The sequence below is a fragment of the Nelumbo nucifera genome, chromosome 1, assembly GCF_055504915.1.
Source record: "Nelumbo nucifera cultivar China Antique chromosome 1, China Antique-T2T, whole genome shotgun sequence".
Classification (NCBI taxonomy): Eukaryota; Viridiplantae; Streptophyta; class Magnoliopsida; order Proteales; family Nelumbonaceae; genus Nelumbo; species Nelumbo nucifera.
In genome coordinates, this window is record NC_142649.1 from 176,274,938 (window position 1) to 176,289,682 (window position 14,745).

The 14,745-nt window shown below is 43.7% G+C and overlaps 1 pseudogene across 1 annotated transcript; it reads left to right on the forward strand.

Moving 5' to 3' along the window:
- The first annotated feature begins 10,655 nt into the window (after positions 1-10,655).
- On the forward strand, positions 10,656-13,597 carry LOC104587272 (pentatricopeptide repeat-containing protein At2g22410, mitochondrial pseudogene; annotated as a pseudogene). The gene has a single exon (XR_016085489.1). The product of XR_016085489.1 is annotated as a pentatricopeptide repeat-containing protein At2g22410, mitochondrial pseudogene (transcript).
- The last annotated feature ends 1,148 nt before the right edge of the window (positions 13,598-14,745 follow it).

Sequence of the window (14,745 nt, forward strand, 5' to 3'; positions counted from 1 at the left end):
TTACAAAGGAGGCATCCTTGATTGCCATGAGAATTTCCCCTCGCTTCGCGTTGAGGGGTGTGAAGCTCGGTCTTTCAACCAGGGGAGCTCGGGGATGAAAATCTGACATGTTCCCTCCCCTGGTTGGGGACTTGCTTTTCTTCCTCTTGTCGCCATCGTTGTGCGAGCTGTGGTCCTCCCTCCTTTTTTCTACTGGGTCTTTGTTCGCTGGTTCATCTCTTCCTCAGTCTCGATGCTGATGTGGCTGCCAGCAACGACGGGGACTAGGTTCCTGAAAGAGAAGAGTCAGAGATCCCAGGGTGGCTCACCCGGCGAGGATACTCCGATGGCTAAGTTAGAACACAATGATAGTAGAGAGTTTGAAGATGATAACCGTGACAGAGCTAGAGAGCAAAGATTACACACAATCAATAGATAATAGAATGTACCCTCGCCCCTGGGGGGGGGGGGGAGCGGTGTCTCTATATAGTGTAGCCCAGGTGGGTAGGTGGAACGGTCATTGGATCCCTGCAGTGATGGGACCTGATGCGGCGCGTTAGGTGGATGAAATGCCGCCGAATGGTAACACTATTGCTTCCCGTCAGAACGGGGAGATGGTGAGATAATGTTACCGTTACAAGTACAGTCCTGATGGGATACAAAGTACGGAGGTGTGTTCCTCGAGGTTGCCAAGCGGAGGCCCGAATGGTAGGCGAGCTGCTTGATAGCGAGTTTATTGGTAACGAGCTCACGCTCAAGTCTACCCTTGTCATGAATGCTGAAGTGCCTTCGAGCTCGAGGTGAGTCACCTACCCGGGCTTGACCTGTGACGAACTTGGTCCCGTTATCCTGGTCGTGATCTGGTACTGGGACGATCTTAGCCCAATGTGACTTTAATTCGGGGTGTTAGTGCATCCGAGATCGCTTCGTAGCAAGTTGATTTACGCTGAGCTGTCACCGGTGTTGAGTCATGTCCACGTGCCGATCTGATCATGTCGAGTTGTCATATATGGTGAGTCACGTCCATGTGTCTCTTGGTTACGAGGTCGGACCAAATTCCCCTTCATCACCTTCCAAAACTTTAACATGTATATCAATTAACCTCTTTTGTTAGCCTTGCATGGAGAGAATGGTCGGAAAATGGTCATGCATGCATCATGTGACCTTTTAAATCTTTTAAAATTTCGTACTTACCCTTTTAAACATTTTTCCCTCCAAAAGGGTTTTTATTATTTGAATACAGACATTTGTATGAGCTTTTTCACTTATCATATATGACTTTCACAACGTCAATATGGAAGTTAACGAAAAAAAGGGCAAATTAGCACTAAGGTTGTGTTTGGTTGCAATGCGAATTTATTTGCATTGTTGCAAAACTATGGTAATGTAAATGATTTTGGCGCAAATTATGATTTTTTTTTTTTTTATTTCAAAATTTACTTTATTTTATTCAATTGCAATAAAATGAAGTAAAATAAGACCTGAAGCAAAATAAAGTAAAACCCAAAATAAAATTAACCCAAAATTTGCATTATTTTCATTTGCACTCCCATACATTTGTACTAGTGCAAATAAAATTGCTCTGCAACCTAACACAGCCTAAAGAAAGAAAAGAAGAGCATGCAAAGAGGAAAAAGCTTCCCGTGCCACCCAATCTGCTACTCGATTGGCTTCACGAAAAACATGATGGTGTGTCACTCTATAGTCAAACAACTTACTAGACTTCCAACATTCTTTGATAAAGGTCTTCATTCTCAATGACACTTCAGACTTCCTCGTGGTATGAAATAACAGAAAAAAAAAAGAATCACCTTCAATTGAAATAGGAAAGGGAGTTAAAGTTTACCCTAAGGGGGCGTTCGTTTTTGGGATTTTGAGAAGGAGGAAAGTTGGTCAATGGGATTCACAATCCTAGTGACCAAGAAACCCATGTTCTTTTTTCAAAATTATGTGGGGACTGAGAAAAGTTTATTTTCTTGTGTAAGTGATACCCATCTCCCATGTGGGTAAATAACTTTCCCAATAGGTAGGAGGCTCCATAGTTCTAATTCATTGTGGATCTGTATTGGGCTAATAATTATGGGATGGGAAAGTCCATTTCAGGCTTGGGTCTTTAGAACTAGGGGTGTAAATAGACCGAATTTGAATCGAATCAAGTAATATCCAAATTCAAATATGATTAGAAAATTCAATATTCGATTCGATTTGAATTTGACCAATTAATTATTTTAGATAACTAATAAGTATATAAAACAAATATTTTTTATATAAAAGTATATAAATATATAAATTCTTTATATAATTTAATTATTATATATATAAATTATATAAAACATTTAAATATTCGAATTCGACCATATGATATTCAAATTATCCGAATTTGATATGATTATATTGAATCTCGAATTCAAGATCGGATTTTCGAATACTATTGACACCCCTATTTAGAACTCTTGCTTCCCTGGGATTAGACCTATTCATAGGTTTGATGATCCAATGGACTCACCTGGATTGTTCCGTATTAGGCTTGGACAAATTTTTAAACTTGTGGGTTTGGGTTCAAGCTACCAAATACTAAGCCTGAGCCCGTATCTAACCCAACAATATTATATTATATAATAATATTGTTAGTAGCAAAAAAACATTATTTAATATTTTATATAGAATATATATAGAATATTATATAATATATTATAAATTTTCTATCTAGATCCAACTTTGGGCTTTACATAGGATTAGGTTTAGGCTCAAGATCTAAGCATGATGGTCGAGCTAGGTCTGAGTTTGTGAACAAGTCTAGTTGGGTTGGGTTTGAATGCAACCTGTTGAGGGGCGATTTGGCCCTCCAATGACGTGATGACACGTGGCATATCATAACAGTCATACAACATCTTAGCACCACGTAAGCAGACATGGAAAGCGCTTCGAACACTTAGCGCCCGCCTTGATGACCTCAGCACCACTTCGGTAGGCCAAACTATGAATGGCCTGGCAAGACATCAAGATGGCATAAGAGGCGACCTGCTTATGCCAATCTGACCTGACTTCGATTAGCGACCTGCCTGATGTGCCGGGTGATCTCCTCCTTAAGCAGACTATTGTCTCCAACTTCCCCAGGATCACGACACCACGTCAGAAGAGCCGATTATCACCCCGCCTGCTTTGGGCCCGACTGGATAAGCATTACCCGCTTACAAGGAATTCACCTCCAGGCGTGAAACCACCTCTGAACTAGATGTGTCGAAGATCTCAGGCGGGCTTTGCAAGCCTTACGAAAGCTTGCCTATATAAAGGCCTCTCCTTTAACCTCACAAGGTACGCACAATTTTAAGCTCTCAATCACTCTAGCTCTCTTGCTATTTGCAATCACATTCCAAGTTCGCTGACTTAAGTATCGGAGTGCCCACCCCGGGTCCAGCAACTCGGACACTTTGATTACTTCTTTCTTTTAGATTGGCCATGCAACCTACCCAGTCTGACGTCCGAGCTATCCGCCAACAAGGAGAGTCAGATCACACACACCATCAATTGGTGCATTTGTGGGAATGCACTACACAAAAGCCTTATTCTCACACTTTCTCTCTAATTACAAGCTCAATGGCATCTTCTAGCAACAACCCCATCAACAACGCATACGTTGACGGAGTAGTCATTGGAGGGCAAGACTAGCTCGCCATGCACACTAAGGTCCCCTCTGTCATTATCGAGTAGTTCACTGTGCCCCTGACCTTACCAGGCGTCCCCGTCGTACAAATCCTAACCTCTCTCTACCTACTATGAACGTGCCTCTTCTAGTGGTCGAGTCCTTTACAATTGCTATTGGGAGTGATGGCCACCAGTTTCACGAGCTGGTGCAATTTGTCCACGGGATAGACCTGTAGATGAGAACATGGGAGGGCCGTTTAGCAGCAATAGTTGGGATGGAACAATAACAACACAACACCCACAACATCAGGTCGTCGGGCAGAATATGAACCAGAATTAGCAACCTGATGACTAGAACCAGAACCAAAACCAAGTACCGAATCTACCTCACCATCACAATGAGCCAAGCCAGGTCCAAGTTGAGGAGTTGAGCCAAGCTGTAGTGTCGACTAGGACCAAAATAACCAGCTCCACTGAGGGGTCCAGGAGAAGGTGTCACAAACATACGTGCCACAACATAGGAAAGAGCCGTCTCGCCTCGAATGACAATGAGGAGGCAAAGAAGGAAGAGGAAAAGGAAGTGAGTCAAATCGCCACCTTGTCAGCACAGCCAGTGACCCACACTTCACCACTAGCCATAGAGATTCTAATGGCCCCATGGCCTAAGGATTACAAGGCCCCCAGCCTGGAGTCCTATGATAAAACCGCCAACCTGATTAATCACCTTGATAGCTCCCAGGCCTTGATGCAGCTTCACGGGGCCAATGATGCGAGCCTTTGCATGGCCTTTTCGACCACCTTCCGGGGCATAGCTTGGATGTGGTACTCGGAACTGGTCGCGGGCTTAATCAAGAGTTGGAGCAAGTTTGCCTATCTCTTCACCACCCACTTCGTGACGAGCAAGCGGTGTTTGAAGTCAGCGACCAGCCTCCTGAACGTGGTCCAAGGACCCAACGAGAAGCTCTGGGATTACATCAACTGGCTCAACTTGGAGTGGTTACAGATCCCGAACCTCGACCCGACCGTCCAGCTCACCATGGCAGTTAACAACATCCAACACCCTGACTTGGATTGGGAGGTCGAGTTGAACCCTCTAACCTTTATGGAAGAGTTTCTTGATCAAGCAGCCAAGTTCACAAAGGCTGAGGAAGCGCTCGGATCCCGGTTAGAGTTGAGTAGAAAATGGAAGAGGTTAGAGGAGGAATAGAGGAAGAAGAGCAGGTCGCCGAGACACAATAGGTCCCCCCATAATCGACATAGCAGGTCGTCGCTGAGAAGAAGTAGGTCCCTCTACAGGAGTAGCAGATCCTCAGGCCGACATTCTCACACCCTTCCCGTTCGGAACCATAACTGCACTACATTGAATGCAAAGAGGGGAGAAATCCTGATGTAGATAAAGGCAGGCAAGTATGTCAGATGGCCAACTCGGATGAGAGGGGACCCTGCCAGTAGAAACCAAAACAAATACTGCCACTTCCACTAAGACATTAGCCATGAAGCAGAGAATTGCCATAACCTCAAGGATGAGTTGAGGAGTTGATCCGCCAAGGTTACTTGAAGCAATTTATTAAGTAGGAAGACCGACACCAACCTACTGACCAGCCAAGAGAAGTGCCACAGTCAAGCAGGGACCAGCCTCCACGAAACCCATCACCAATAGAGCTGCACATCCATGGAGTAATCAACATAATCATAGGTGGGTCCATCGTAGCAGGCTACAACATGTCAACCGAGAAGAACTCAGTTCAGGAGCTTGTGTATGAAGACGAGAACCCTCCAAAAAGCCCTCGTGTGAAGGAAGCAATCTACTTCACAAGGAATGATGCTCGCGGGATCTAGTATGCACATAATGACGCCCTAGTAATCAAATTAGTGATAAAAGACTTCGAGGTAAAGCAGATTCTAGTCGACTCTAGCAGTTCGACAGCCATCATCTTCTTGGAAGCATTCGAGTGGATAGAGCTAGAGAGGAAGCACCTGCTCCTGGCCAATGCCCCTTGACAAGCTTCAGTGGAGTAATGCGACCTCTAAATCAAATAAGAGTACTAGTGACAACGGGCTCAACGTCGAACCAATTACACTTCGACCATGACTTGTTAGTGGTCGCAACTCCCTCGCCCTACAATGCAATCTTGGGCCAGTCAATCTTGCATGCCCTCAAAGTAGTGGTGTCGACCTACCATCTGTCGATGAAGTTTCCGACATATCATGGAGTTGGTGTGGTGCAAGGTGATCAACTCGAGTCTTGCAAGTGTTATGTGGGAGCATTGAAAGGGAAAGGTAAATAGGCCACCGATTTTGACTTGGAGTCGCCTCTGAAGAACAACGATGAGAGAGATCACCTAATGGAGGACACAGTCATGGTGCCAGTCTTAGATACCGACCTCACAAAGATGATACAGATCAGAGCTCGCCTCAAGGAACTATTGCACTCTAAACTGGTAAGTTTTTTAATTAATAATTTAGATGTTTTTGCTTGTTCGGCAACAGAAATGCCCGGCATAGATATCTCTATCATAACTCATAGGCTAAACATTGACCCTTTAGTCAAACCAATCCAACAGAAGAAAGGGAACCTCGCTCTGAAGTGGTGGAGGGTAGTAGACGAGGAGGTAGGGAAGCTCCTCACTGCAAACTTCATTAGAGGGATCCAATACCCGAGCTAGATTGCAAACCAAGTGCTCGTGAAGAAAGCCAATGGCAAATGACGCATGTGCGTTAACTACACTAGCCTTAACAAAGCCTGTCCAAAGCACAACTTCCCACTCCCTAGGATAGATCGCTTGGTAGATGCGGCCTCAGGGTTCGAGTTGTTGAGCTTCATGGATTCTTACTTTGGTTACAACTAGATACAAATGGATCCCACTGACTAGGAAAAAACATCTTTTATAGATGAAACGGGCTTGTATTGTTACAAAGTTATGCCCTTTGGTTTAAAAAATGTTGGGACGACCTACTTGTGTCTTGTAAGCAAAATATGTTTTGATTTGATAGGAAATAAAATAGAAGTTTACGTTGATGATATGGTTGTTAAAACCTAGTTTTTGAGCTCTTTAATTTCTTACCTAAATTGTGTTTTTGATATTATAAGAAAATATAACATGGAACTCGACCCGAACAATTGCACCTTTGGAATCACGTTGGGCAAGTTCCTTGGGTACATAGTGAACCATTGTGGCATCAAGGCCATCCTATATAAAGTCCAGGCCATCCTAGATATGAGACCCCCTAGGCCGATTAAAGAAGTTCAAAGGTTAACAGATCAAATAGCCACCCTAAACCAATTTATGTCCAAATTGGTTGGGTGGTGCCTTCCATTCTTTAAAGCAATAAAAAAGAACCAAGACTTTGAGTGGACCAAAGAGTGCCAACTCGGGTTTAATGAGCTAAAAAGGTTGTCAAGGCGGGGTAGTCATCTCGGCCTTAATCTGCAAAGTGGACAGAGTGTCACAACTTGTCTACTATGCCAACAAGGTCCTACACATCACCAAGACCAAGTGCCCTAACATTGAGAAGCTAACCTTCTCGCTAGTGCTAGCAGCCCACAAACTACACCCATACTTCCAAGCACACACCATCATCATCCTCACCGATAGATCCTTGAGCCAAGTTTTGCTAAAGCCCAAGGTGTCAAGGAGGCTAGCGAAGTGGGTGATCAATCTTAGCGAAATGACATTCAGTTTGAGTCGCATTTGCAATAAAGACCTAGGTTCTAGCTGACTTTGTCATCTAGTGCACATTCAACACACCGGCCCCTAGGGAAGAGCCTATCAACACCTCGAAGACTTCAACCAGTGTGACACTCATCCTGACTTGGGACGAAGAGCCTTGGATCCTTCATGTGGATGACATGTCCAACTAGAGAGGAAGCGGTGCCAGATTAATTCTCTATGGACCTAGCGAGGTCAAATTGGAGTACGCCCTCTGATTCGCATTCCAAGCATCGAACAGTAAAGCCTAGTACGAGGTCCTGATAGTTGGGTTGTCACTAGGAAAGGAGGTCAGTGCAAAACATCTTGTCGTCTACAGTGACTTACAACTAGTGGTAAATCAAGTAAACGAGCAATATGAGGTCTAGGAGTCCATCATGTTGGCCTATGGCCTATCTAGCTAATGTTAGAGAGCTCCTACCCAATTTTTGCTCTTGGTACATACAACAAGTTACGAAGTCTAAGAACATTGAGACCAACACGCTCTTAAAGCGGGTCAGTGCAACAAACGCTATGAAGAGGATAGTCTACATCGAAGACCTACCACAACCTAGCATAGAAAGAGTGGCAGAGGAGGTCGCTCTCGTCTTGGTTTAGAACCGAGCTGGATAGACCCGATTGTTGACTATCTACACCATGGGACCCTCCCAGTGGAATGCAACACAGCTCGGAGGGTAAAGCAGTATTCAGCTTGCTATATTATCATTGGCGAGTAGTTGTACCATAGGTCGTTCATGCTCCCCTACTTGCGTTGCTTACATCCAACAGACGCAAATCAAGTGTTATGCGAGATCCATGAAGGTCTCTACGAAGGATACTTGGGGGTAGAGCACTGGCCTAGAAAGCCCTACCATAAGGCTACTGCTAGCCCACAATGAAGGCAGATGCAATAGAGTTAGTTTGGAAATGCGACAACTGCCAGTAATATGCCAACATACCACACCAACCGACTGTCGACCTAAGGTACCTTACCAGCTCATGGCCAATCGCATAGTGGGGGATAGATATCCTTGGTCCCTTCCCACCTGCGACGGGGCAGAGGAGGTTCTTGGTGGTTGCGGTGCACTACTTTATGAAGTGGGTGGAAGTCGAGTTGCTGGTATCAATCACAACTTGGAACGTGCAAAATTTCTTTTGGAGGAACATCATCTACATATTAGGACTCCCTAGGGTACTGATATATGACAATGGGAAGCAATTCAAAAACATCAAGTTTTAGAACTGGGGTGCCGAGATGGAAATCTAGTAGAAATTCACCTTGGTGGCCCAACCCCAGGTGAATGGCCATGCCGAAGTGACAATAGGGCAATCCTCTACAAACTAAAAGCCCAACTTTCCCGAGATAAGAGTTTGTGGGTGGATGAGCTGCCTACTGTTCTATAGGCCTACTGAACTACCATCAAGATGGTGACTAGCGAGACTCCTTTCAACCTAACATATGGGACAGAAGCCATCATCCCAACCAAGATCAAAGTGCCTACCTTGCGTTCCAAGACGTACAAAGGAAGCTAACGAGGATGAGTTGCGGACAAACCTCGGCCTGGTGGAGGAAGTTCATGACTTAGCTTAAGTCCTCAAAAGCACAGACTTCGCCGCGGCCATGGCTCCATGGGAATTGGTCCAAGCCAGGCAAAGTGCAGTTGAAATCATTCAGGATGTGGAAAGAAGACACCAAACTAATGACTTCTTCCTTGCTTAGCTCGGTGGAACCGAATTGGGAGCTCGACTGTGGCTCTCGCTAGACTTGTTCATGGGCGAGGCTTAAACCTAGCTTTTGCCAAAATTTGAATGGGCCCGACCTGAAGCCTGAGCCCGACATAGTGTAAATTCAGGCCCAAACCCTGGCCCATGAACAGGTTTAGCTCTCGCTGAGAGTTGAGGTCCCTGTATGGGAACCTTGCCAATCTCGTGCCGAAGTCCCTTCTTCGGCCCGAGCAAAGTAGGAAGACCCCCCTTTAGACTCACTCGAAGACATGACTAAAAGAAGAGGGAAAAAGACTCACCAACTTTTTGGGAAAGAAAGACTGACTTCGCCTAACCAGATTTAGCTCATCGAACTAATAGCGACCTCCCAATAGAATTTGCCTCCAACCTCTTGCCTCACTCTCTTGTAAGAAAACTCAAAACAGTATGAATGGGACCCCCTATTTATAGCCATGGTCGCGGAAAATCAACGGATGAGGTGTCACGACAAAAGATCGACGGTTGAGAGGATCACACTGCTTGCAGGTGAATTTGAATTTTATAAAATTGTGCGCCCAATTTAAAATTTGAACTTGCCAAACGCGCTAGTCTGCCCTTGAGCCGAGTCGAGCGAAAAAGTTAGGCAAATTGCAAACCGACCGGACGAGTCACAACGGAACGGAGATTGGTAATGAGCTACTCCCTTCCTCGAACCAGCATCAAACTTGGGAGTGAGGGCAATTGATGAAGGGCGATTTGGCTCTCCAATGACGTGATGACACGTGGCATATCATGACAGTTGTGCAACATCTCAACACCGCATAAGTAGACCACGAGAGTGCTTCGGACACCTCGCGCTCACCTTGACGACCTCGACACCATTTCGGTAGGCCGAACTGCGAACAGCCTGGCAAGACATCGGGTTGGCGTAAGAGGCGACCTACTTCTGCTGATTTGACTCGACTTCAGTTAGTGACCTACTTGACATATTGGGCAACCGCCTCCTTAAGAAAACTATTGTCTCCGACTTCCCCGGGATCACGATGCCATGTCGGAAAAGCCAGTTATCACCCCACCCGCTTTGGGCGTGATTGGATAAACACTACTTGTTTACACAGAGTCCACCTCCAGGCATAAAACCACCTCCGAACCAAAAGGGTTGGAAATCTTGGATGCACTTCGTGAGCCTCGCGGCAACTTTCCTATATAAAGGCCTCTCCTTCAACCTCACAAAGTACGTGCGATTTTAAGCCCTCAAGCACTCTAGCTCTCTTGATTTTTGCAATCATATTCCAAGTTTGTTGACTTAAGCATCGAAATGCCCACCACGGGTCGAGCAACTCGAGGAATCTGATTACTTTTTTCTTGTAGTTTGTTCGCACAACCTACCAAGTCCAATGTCCGAGATGTTCGCTAGCAGGGAGTGTTAGATTGCACACCATCACAACCGTAGCTTAATGCAATGAATTCCGAATCCAGGGCCCTTTGATAAGTGTTTTTCGAAAGATCTTCTGAAAGTTTTGACGTTCAAAAGACGTAGTGAGCTTTTACTTTAAAATCTTAACAGTTTGAAGACTATTTAGTTAAGGTGTGAGACGAGTTGATATAACCAAAAAACTCCTTATAACTCCTACAAATGGGCTTTGCATGTATTCTCCACACGACATGGCAACTATATCCTTTTCCAAGCAAGCAAACGGGAAATGACTAAAATGCGAGTTGCCTGAACGGGGCCGGTACATTAAGCAACTGCTTTCTGGAACTCGCCGTCACCGGGCTTTTTTGAATATATAGTAGAGCAGAGGAGAAGAGGGGCGTTCTAGACTTCTAGGCTTCTACCCATCCGGCGCCGGCGGGCCAATTGATCCAATTTCTAGTCTACCGCCAAAATTCGAATAGTCTGTTGTCCAGCTTCTTCCCTGCGTTATCTGTTAAGTTCTCTCTGCACATGAAAGCTACGTAATACGTATCATTTTATTCATGCTTCAACCTCTTACTCCTCCTCCTCTTCTCTTTCCTCTCCTTCGACAACTTCAGAGAACACAAATAACTTTCCAATGTCTCAGATCATTTTCATCTGCCTCTGCCCAAAAACCCAAGTGGAACATAAACAGCAATTTGATGATCACAAACCCAGTTCTCTTAACCATGGAATCCTGCAACTCGATGTCAGAGTTGAAGCAAATCCAAGCCCATATGACCCGAACTGGACTCATTATGCACCTTTTCCCGGTAAGCCGGGTCTTGTCCTTCTGTGCACTCTCCGACTTCGGCGACATAAACTATGCCAAGATCATCTTCTCCCAAATCGCCGAGCCCAATACTTATATTTGGAATACAATGATCAGGGGCTACTGTAAGGCCAAGCTTCCGAAGTTGGGCTTACCTTTGTTCCGCCAGATGGTCCAAGAGCAAGTTGAGATGGACAATCGGACTTTCGTCTTTGCTCTCAAGGCTTGTGAGCAGTCTCCTGGAGCTGTTGAGGGTGAGCAGCTCCATTGTCTGATTAACAAGTTGGGTTTTGATACGAATTTGCTAGTTCAGAATGGTTTGATCCATTTATATGTTAGATATGGGTTTTTAAGTTCTGCTCGTCTTTTGTTTGATACAAGCTTTGTAAGGGATGTTGTTTCTTGGACCACTATGATCGACGGGTTTGCCCAGAAAAATCTTCCCAATGAAGCTCTGAATCTCTTCTACGCAATGCTATCGAGCGGCATTACACCCAATGAGGTTACTATGATTACAGTGCTCTCTGCCTGCTCACAGATGGGGGATATTGGACTAGGAAAAATTGTTCATGAATATATAGAGAAGAACAGGGTCAATTGTAACCTAAATTTGTTGAACGCTTTGGCGGATATGTATGTAAAGTGTGGTTGCTTGAACACTGCAAGAGAAATATTTGAAAAGATGGAAGTTAGAGATGCCTTCTCATGGACGATTATGATCAATGGTTATGCAAAACAGGGGGATCTAAATTTTGCAAGAAAATTGTTTGATGAGATGCCTGAGAGGAATGTGGTGTCTTGGAATGCAATGATTGCCGGTTATTCACAGAATAATCAACCTAATGAAGCATTGGAACTGTTCCATGAGATGAAGGAGTTGGGTGTGGTGCCAATAGAGAGTACTCTTGTTTGTGTTCTCTCTGCCTGTGCTCAATCAGAATGCCTCGATCTTGGTCGGTGGATTCACCAACACTATGTTGGTCAGAAAAGGATTCAGCCCAGTGTTATTCTGACAAATGCAATTATAGATATGTACGCTAAATGTGGGGATATTGATGCAGCTGCAAAACTCTTCAATGAGATGCAAGATAAGGATTTAGTGACTTGGAATTCTATGATTGCAGGGTATGCGGCTCATGGATATGCTGACCAGGCCCTTGGTCTTTTTGAGCAAATGAGGAATTTAGAATTAGTGCCTGATGATATCACTTTTGTTGGTGTCCTATCGGCTTGTAGTCATGGGGGGTTGGTCACCCAAGGTAAGAAATATTTTGAGGACATGAGAGTAGAGTATGGAATAGAACCCAAGGCAGAACATTATGCATGCATGATTGACCTATTAGGACGAGTTGGACTTGTGGAAGAGGCCAAAGAGTTGTTAAAGAGAATGCCCATGGAGCCAGATGAAGCTGCTTGGGGTGCTCTTCTTAATGCATGTAAGATGCATGGGAACGTGGAGTTGGGTAAGCTTGCTGCAGATAAACTTCTAGATTTGGACCCTAAAGATAGCGGGATTTATGCCCTTCTAGCAAATCTGTATGCTTCTAGGAGAAGATGGGATGATGTGAGGATGGTCAGAAGTATGATGAGAGACAGGGGTGTCAAGAAGACTCCTGGATGTAGCTCCATAAAGATAGATGGTCAATCCTATGAGTTCTTGGTTGCTGATAAATCGCACACAAGATCTGAGGAGATATATGAAACGTTGGATGTCATGCTTTTGTGGTTGAAGATGGAAGGCTATGTACCAAATACATCCCAGTTAATGGGTTTGCATGAGGTTAATGATGCTTTCCTAAACACATGATTTTTACATTGAAGATCTCTACATCCACCCAGTTAAAGCAGGTTTAGTTCCCATCAAGCATCACAACCATGGAGAATATTTAGTTAGTAGTGAAGTTCATATTTGCTGATTCTCCAGTAAGCTACTTCAAACAGGAAAAAAAATGATGCAGCAGATGGGAACTGTTCCAGAACAATATGAAATATGAGGTCACAAGGCAGTTAGCAAGGAATTAAATTCATATTTGCTGATTCTCCGGTAGGATGATGGTGCAGCAGATGTGAATTGTTCTAGAACAACATGAAAGATGAGATCACATGGCAGGTGGTGCCTCTGCAAACCAAATTTTTTTAATTAGTGTTTAAGTCACAGTTCTCTATGCCAACTGCAACCCACCTCCAAGTAATTAAAAATCAATTTGGCAATGGCTGTCATCAATAAATACTAATTCGTGCCTTACTGGAACCATTGGGAGGTATGTCCAGAGGATGGAATCAGTTGATTGTTATGGTTTGATCCCTATTGTTGATTACAATTTTCTATGACATAAAAAAATTTCATGATGAGGAAGAATGTCAGATATTCTAGATTACTGATGAAAAAATGTGGGATATTCTAGATGCAACATCTATAGCCATTCTTACATGAGAATAAGAGAACCCCCGGAGGTCTTGAGGTAAAAACAATCAATCAGTTGGATAATCAAACTATCATCACCAGACTCTCATCAAGACTATTCTGATACCACTCGTGAATGTCTCTCTCGGGTGATTTCTTATCACCTTTCTTATTGTAATCTATTTTCTTTTATGAATTTAATTCTTATTCTTCAAAAAAGAATCATTCTCTGACCATAACAAAGAATGAGATAGCTCAGATGGTTATTAACTCTGATTGACGTGACACTCTACCTGGATATCTTGATATGTTTGATATGTTAAACCTCTTAATGAAACAATTATCTATTCAGAAGGCTAAGAATAAATTTGCTGCCTCATTGTAATAACTTGATCATGTTATCATGTACTCGTGTTTATGCTTAGAATATTTATTACAAGGGAAAACAAAGGAAAACGGAGGTTAGTTGGGCACTTGTTGCCAAATTGTCTTGCATGAGACTACAAATAGGCCGAGTGTAAATTCTGATTTGCTTTTGCATCAGCTTTTGACTTTGTCTTATTTGTCTGTGAGGTAGGAAAAAGATAATGTAAGCTCAGATCTCCTCCTCACACTCACCTCACAGTGCTTGCAGCCACACATGGGAACATTTCCATACTTGAATGATTTTTAATGGGGAGATATTCCCAAATGCATGGTTGCAAGGGCTGTGAGGACCAATTTTGTGAGGAAATCCGATTTCAGATGTAGTCCTCAGTTTTATAGGAGAGACTTGAGGCAAGTCTCAAAGGAAAGGTGGTGCAAATTTTGCATCAATTTTTAAGTGATTCAACTATGATATAGAAAAGATATGATATCTGAAAAACTTCTGACCAAGCAACTGGAATCATAAATGTGGTAGCCAATTCATAGGGGGTTTTGATTAGTTAACTCTTCCCGTACCATACCTTTTCCGCATCATAGATTTTCCCATTTTTAAGATGCAAAATTTTACAGTGCCAACAAGTACAAATGAAACAAAAAAAAAACAAATTTTGTATCAAGTAAAAGTGCAATTCATAGTTTGCGGACAAATAGATGTAAAATCAAACCG